Below are 7,657 nucleotides of genomic sequence, written 5' to 3'. Positions count from 1 at the left end.
TGAGAAACCTACTGAGGCCGGAGAGAGATGATGGGGTCTCCTAGAAAAGACCCTGAGCTGGAACAGCAGCAGAGAATGGCTAGATGATTTTTGCAGCTCTCATGATGGGTACTTAGCAGGGGCAAAAGTCTTTGTGTTTAGAGCAGTGCAAACACTCTAGGCCATTCTCAGGGAAGCAGAAGGAAGGGGTCGGGGTCACTTGTAGGTTGAAAATGAGGAACCCAAGAACACTGGGGAGTGGATCTGAAAATAGCTCCAAGTGGGTTTGGCTGGTGGAGATGAGAGGGTAGGGCACCCTTTAGAGGGTCTGACTAGAGAAGAGGAGTCAAGATGGCTTGGAAGATTTGGGCTCCCTCCTCCAGAGAGTGAGCAGCAGAGTGCTCCGTTAGTGTGATGCCCAGCATTTTGTTTGCCAGGATGCTCATGGTTTCTTCCTGTTGTCCAGACATAATTACTAATAGCACCCCTTTACTCCCAAAGGTGTCCTGCTGTGAACAATAAATTATATGGTCCCCTACCTTTTGGATTTACTACTAAAAGCTTTTTTTTTTTTTTTTTTTTTTTTGAGATGGAGTCTCACTTTGTTGCCAGACTGGAATGCAATGGCACGATCTTGGCTCACTGCAACCTCCGCCTCCCGGGTTCAAGTGATTCTCCTGCCTCAGCCCCCCAAGTAGCTGGGACTACTGGTGCGTGCCACCACGCCCGGCTGATTTTTGTGATTTTAGTAGAAACAGGGTTTCACCGTGTTGGCCAGGATGGTCTCCATCTCCTGACCTCGTGATCTGCCTGACTCGGCTTCCCAAAGTGCTGGGCGGCATGAGCCACCGCGCCCGGCCACTGAAAGCATTTTTATCCACATCTTATTTTTTCAAACATTTTTCCAGGAGAATAAAGCACAGAGTAGAGGTAATAGTTCCTGTGTCCACAATAAAAAGACAGTGGCAGCTGATAAACTGCAAAGAATGTGTTATGACACAAACATCCCACGTTTAAATGCAAAGAGTTTACTTCATTTTCTTGTTCAGTCAACATTTATCAGAGGTTCCTATGTTCCAGGTGCTGTGGTAAATACCAAGAGTACAGAGATGAATAAGGTGCTGCCTCACCAGGGGCTCCCAGCTTTTATCATATTTGGGGCATTAATCAAGCACTCAAGCATGCATTATCTCATTTAGTCCTTACACCAGTGTCACATGGGTGTGAATTATGGACCTCATTTTGCAAGTTAGGGACTTGTGGCTGAGAAAAGTAAAGTGATTTGTATAAGATCACACGGGCTTTGAGTTCAGGTCTTTGGAGCCCAAGTTCAGCCTAGTCCCAGGGCTGCACACAGCTACCTTTGATAAAACATCTCTGAAGCATTATAAATGTGCATCCGTCTCCCACTTCCCAGGCCCAGCTACGGTGATATGCCTGGATCAACGGAGGAAGAGTAAAATGTCTTGGGGAGGAAAGCAAGGAGGATGGATCCTTTCAGTTCACTGTTCTCCTGCAAGAAAGACTTCCTCCCTGAGGACAGGGCCTTCTATTTTGGCTGTCATGTATAACCCTGGATTAGGAGGCAAAAAATATTCTATGTTCATATCCCCATCTTAGCCCCTGATTCACTGTGTGATTTTGGACAAATCACTTGACATCTCTGAGCCTCTGTTTTCCCATCTCTGACACAGGCTGTGCTATTGATTTCTATTTCCAAATGGTCAAAAAGCAGAAAATAGGGCGCAGAGTGGGCTTGTGAAGACCACAGGTGAATGGTGTGACGAGAATTTCCTGCCTCTCCCAACAGCTCAGAGTGAATGGTGCACAGGTGGTCTCAGCCTGGTCCTTTCTTAAGAGTTGACCCCTTTCTTCTCTCTTACTTATAGACAATTTTCCCTTTGACCTTTGGGAGAGGGCCCTGGGTCTGCCCCCAGACTGATGACTGACAGCTTCCTTTTTCACTGCTTCTTTGAGCCTTCCTCGTCTCCCAACCTGCCATCCCTGGAGGCCCTCTGATCTGCTCTGGCTATTTATGGCACCTCCTGGGGGCCTGAATTCCTGGCTGGTCTCTGGCTCTCCTTTCCAAGTCATACCAGTTTACCCTGCTCACCCCAGAGTGCAACAACTAATCTGGGGGATCAGATGCCAGCAGCTTGACTCCTCTCCCTACAGCTGCCTCTATACTCTTTAGGACTGGCACACCCCATCCCCAGTGTTAACCCTGTTGGGTCAGGTTCTATCAATAGTCCCCCTCCTGCACAGGAGGATACTGGGCAGTAAGGTATTTCATTCAAGGTCACACGTGGAGTCAGTGGGGTGCTGGGATTTGAACCCAAATCTGTCAGCTCCCAAGTTCCATGCCTCTCCTACTGTGTCATATTCCCTGGAAATTAGTCACAAGGAGAGCTGACATCCTGACATTGCCCTAAAATATTATGTAGGTTAACTCATTTATTCCTCACAAGGATGTTTGGGGTAGGTACTATTATTATCCTAATTTTTCTGGTGAGGAAATTGAGACCAGAGAGGTTAAGTGACTTGCCCAAAGTGATGCAGCTAGAGAGGGCAGAGCCATGTGCTTCCAGAGTCATGTTTTACCTTCTTCACCATTCAGTCTCAACTGCTGCCAGCACCCCTGAGGCCCAGCTCTGGGAGAAGGGAAGGACAGAGACCAGTGGGAGTTGAAGGGGCTGAGAAGGAGTTCTTGCAGGAAGAACAGACTCTAGGAAGTAATTGGTACATGAAGGGGTGTGTGTGTGTGTGTGTGTGTGTGTGTGTGTGTGTGTGTATGTGTATGTGTGTGTGTATATATCTCTGTGTGGTGGGGGTACAGGTTAAGAGACACCAGACAGCTAGTATCTGGGGATGGAAACCAAAATTGGAATCCTCCCATCCTGTCTCTGCCGGTCCTTGCCCCCTTCTTGTTGGGATGGCAGTGGCTGGAAGGAGCTGGGTTAGGCCTGGGATACATTGCAGCATGCCTCTCCCTGTCCCATTTCCCACGGTCATTTCAGAAAACATTCAGAGATTCCAGGAGGTGGTTGAGAAGGAGAGGACAGGGTCAGGCACGGTTGTTCCTTGGATCTTGGCCGGACGTGGAGCTGCCCTCATTGGGAAGGGAGCAGAGAGGCCAGGAGGGGGGCTGGTGGAAAATAGAAGCCTCACCAGAGGAAGGTTTAAATTCTCACTCCCTGAAAGAGGATACCTCAGGGGTGCATTGATGGAGTTGGTGCTTTATGTGCAGGGACAGCTGGGACCCCAACAGTGCGTTGCCCCAGAGACCCAGCCCAGGCGTGCCTGCCCCTCCGGTCACTACTGAGACAAGGTACACAAACAACAGGCCTCGGGCACCAGACACCCCTCTGGAGGGCAGGAGGCTGCTTCCTCTAGCAACTGCTCTGTTGATATAAACACGAGGTGTCCAGGGCTTTGAGCAGCCTTGGCCAGTGAAGAGGGGAGGGGGCCAAGGGTCTCCCAGAGTCTGAGGCTGGGATTGGAGAAGGCACGAGAATCACAGGGCAGGGCAGGGTTTACAGTCTTCTGTACAGGACACAATCCTTGCCTTGCCATGTGGGACACACCACCCTGGGTAAAATGGTGACTCCCGGGACGTGAGTCCTGGTCACCATGGTTTCCATTCCAGTAGCTACTCCTGGCACCACCCAGCTACTGCGGCTGGCACTTTCAGTCTTTGAAGAAAGTGATCTGATAAGGATCATGGACATTAAGGTGACTAATAGTATTCCTCTTTGGCGCGGTGGCTCAAGCCTGTAATCCCAGCACTTTGGGAGGCCGAGACAGGCAGATCACGAGGTCAGGAGATCGAGACCATCCTGGCTAACACGGTGAAACCCCGTCTCTACTAAAAAAATACAAAAAACTAGCCGGGCGAGGTGGCGGGCGCCTGTAGTCCCAGCTACTCGGGAGGCTAAGGCAGGAGAATGGCGTAAACCTGGGAGGCAGAGTTTGCAGTGAGCTGAGATCCGGCCACTGCACTCCAGCCTGGGCGACAGAGCGAGACTCCGTCTCAAAAAAAAAAAAAAAAAAAAAAAAAAAAAAAAAAACAGAGAGAGAGACACAAAAAAAAAAAAAAAAATAGTATTCCTCTTTGAAGGGGTGTTTGCAAGGCCAAAGAACCTACTGGGAGGAGGTGACAAACTACAGTCAACTTTTGAGAGGAGAATTTCAGCCCTTAAGATGAGAAATGTGTTGGAGTAGGTGCAAGTGGAAGAGCTAGGGGGATTTTCTGGTGCTTCTCTTAGCAGATAATCTCTGTGTGGGCCATGGGACCTTGGAAAGGGATAAATGAGGCCCTGATGAATATGACCGAGGCCCTGGTATGACCAGGGATAGCTTCCCCTGGCTTCCATATCAGAAGAAGAGCCTAAATGTATGGCGTGTCCTCGACTTTGTAGGGGTGGGGGGAGAAGGAGTCTGGGAGGTGGGTAAATGTTTTGGTGGGCTCTACCTGAGGATAGAAGAGGCAGGTGGAGATCTGAGGAAGTTCTCAGCAAAGTTGGGCTTTGGACTGAGTACCTTGTGAGCTGCTGATGAGAATCAGCGGTAAAATCCTTAAAAGGATTGTGTGCTTGTGTTCTGGAACTACAAGAAAGGGGACCTCTGGGAAGACTCTGAAACTGGGCTTGGGGTGCAGGGGAACCCCAAGAGATAGAGCAGATGGTGGCCATTCACAAAAGAAAAGAGACTTTGGAGCCCTGGCCCAGAACTGACAACATTCAGGGGCCTCCAGGCTTCTCCTACGCAGCAGCTCTACCTGCCTGTAGGTAGGAGGGGCCAGAGATGTGCAGAATAAATACATCCTGCACTCTGCCCCGTTCCTAGCCCAGCTGACCAACCTTTGTCCACTGGGCATACACCTACTAGTCTGCCATCTCACCTAGCCCCTCTATGTCTCCATTCTGCAGAAATTGGCAAAGTGAGGAAGAGTGAAGATTTAGAGGAGGAAAGGATGGACTAGGATACAAAAGAATGAGATATGACACCTCCTGGATCTGCTGTTTTACCTAGTAGCTCTGCAGCCACTGGACGGGAGATCTGCAGAGCCTTATGATCTTGTCTCTCTCCGACTCACCAAATCAGAGGCAAATGGAAAAATACTGCCTCAGAACAAAAATGTGCACACAATCTGAATGGTGGAATCCTGGGACACACTTGCAAAGAGAAGAGGCAGCTCCAAGTCTATTTAGGCACAGCTCTTAAGTAACAAGAGGGCCAAAGGCAGGTGTCCACTAGGCTGGGCTCTGAACTGGGAAGTGGGTAAGGGGAAAGACAAGAGTCCCAGGAAGGTTGGGAGACTGTGGGATTAGAGGCTCCCTTCACTCAGGAAGCAAGGAACTGGGGCAGAGGGGGATTTTAAGGACAACTTTGGAGTCAGAGGATAAGAGTTTGGAGTTGGGATTCTGCCCTTTCATGCTGAGTTTCTGCACATAGCCAAAAATCTCTTTAGCTTGGCTCATGCTGTATCAGGCAGTCATGCCAGCCCAGGGCTTGGGACACTGCCCAAATTAAGCTTTCTTCTAGGGCTAAGTCCAAAGCTAGAGGCATGGGTTAGTGGTTCCAGCTTGCCTTGGGGAGGTCAAAGTAATACCATAGGCATCGTACATCTTTATGGAGGTTCCGCCTAACTTCTAGAATTAGCTGGTAATGAATAAAATTGGTAGCAAATATTACAATGCATATATTATTATGAGATGATAGTAATGGTAATGGAAGATAAAGTCTGGAGTACCCACTTGCCAAGATCACACAATGGTAGTAGAGCTGGGGTAAGAACCCATGTATTGTGGGTTCCTAGCCTCTCCTCTGTCAATCAGTATTTATAGCCAAAAGTTGCACCAGGTTACCAGTTAATAGATAACAGAGTCAGTATCCAACCCCAGGTTGGTCTGACTCCACGACCAGAACTGCAAGTCACCATGCCCTATTGCTCTCACTCCCCAAGATGATCTGATTTCATGGGTCTGGAGTCCCAACAAGTGTCTCAGGAGGTCTCTGGGGCACATTTTGAGAAGCAGTGTCCTGCAGCAACGGGTCTCAGTTTGGTTGCACATTAGAACCAGGAGTTTCCAAAATGATTTAAGCCTTTCCATTCTTTTTTCAGTTGTTCCAGAGTAGGGGTGGGGGTAGGGGTGGCGGCAGGGTGCTGGTCAGCATTTGTTTTTGAAGTATGACAATGTGTTCATGTATTCATTAAATTAATCAACAAATAAAAAACATACAAGCACCTACTCTGTGCTCTGCCCTGCCCTGGGGCTGGAGATACAAAGGTGGGTGGGACACTGTGTCCTGGGGTGCCTGTGACCTGACCCACTGGGCTGAGCATGCCCTTGGTGGAGGAGGGGAGGCTGCAGACTCCCTCTCTTGGGTGAGCTCTGGAAAGAGCCACTCCCCTTCTCAAATTATGCTGCCCTGCTGGCTTCTCACCTGAGAGCACACAGTTTGTTTCAGCTCTAAAACTCAGCTCACGAAACCTCAGATTGTCAAGGCTAAACGGGCCCTGATAAATGATCTGTGCCCAAAGCACTCAAACTAGCTAGCAGCTGACAGAAGTGCTCAGGATGCCAAGAGCCCACCCACAACATTCTCACTTATGGGTCTTGAGTGGGGTCTGAGGAATATGCATTTTTTTAAAAAGCACCAAACAGCTGTGGTTCTCAGCCTTGGCTGCACCTGAGGAGGTCTTGGGACGTTTTAAAAATGTTGATGCTCAGGCCTCCTCCCTGGAGAGGCTGATGAGGATTTTTAAACACTGCTGGTGATCCCATCATGCAGCAGGTGGAGACCCCCTACTGCAAGGTGTCTGGGTCTTCCAGCTGACCTTGTTAAAGATTTGAGGAGGCATACTCAGGGGCAGTCACTCCTTGCCACTATCAGGGCTTTGAAACAAGGACAGAAGAAAATCAGAGAAGGGAGGAGACAAAAATTAAAAAGCCACTAAGAAGGTTTAGAAAAAGAGAAGCAAGATAGAAGGCTGAATAAGAAGCTCCTATGAATTCACCTGTCAGCACTCTGAGGCATAATCTCTTTGTTTTTCAATGTTCTTTGCCTTATTCTAATAGTGATTAATTGATGTAAAATAAAGAAAGCATAGGAATATATGAAAGCAAAAAAGAAGGTCTATAATCTTATTTATCAGAGATGCATCACATATATATCATACAACGATAGTATATGTTATAACGAGATACTGCATCATAAATCCGATATATAAATTAATGTATAATATATACTATATAACCTTAACATGTATAATTAGTATCCCCACTTTTTTTTGAGATGGAATCTCACTCTGTTGCCCAGGCTGGAGTGCATTGGCATGATCTAGGCTCACTGCAACCTCCACTTCCCCGGGTTCAAGTGAATCTCCTGCCTCAGCCTCTTGAGTAGCTGGGACTACTGGTGCGCACCACTGCGCCCAGCTAATTTTTGTGTTTTTAGAGACAGGGTTTTACCATGTTGGCCAGGCTGGTCTCGAACTCCTGACCTCGTGATCCACCTGCCTTGGCCTCCCACAGTGCTGGGATTACAGGCATGAGCCACAGTGCCTGGCCCTCTAGTACCCTTTTTATAAAGTGTATTTTTCTGTTTTGGCTTTTTTGTCAGTTTAAAAGCCTTTTGTTTTTCAGGCAATTAAACATCTGAGTGCTAAATCTTT

The sequence above is a fragment of the Papio anubis genome, chromosome 6, assembly GCF_008728515.1.
Source record: "Papio anubis isolate 15944 chromosome 6, Panubis1.0, whole genome shotgun sequence".
NCBI classification, from domain to species: domain Eukaryota; kingdom Metazoa; phylum Chordata; class Mammalia; order Primates; family Cercopithecidae; genus Papio; species Papio anubis.
This window is presented reverse-complemented; position numbering follows the sequence as displayed.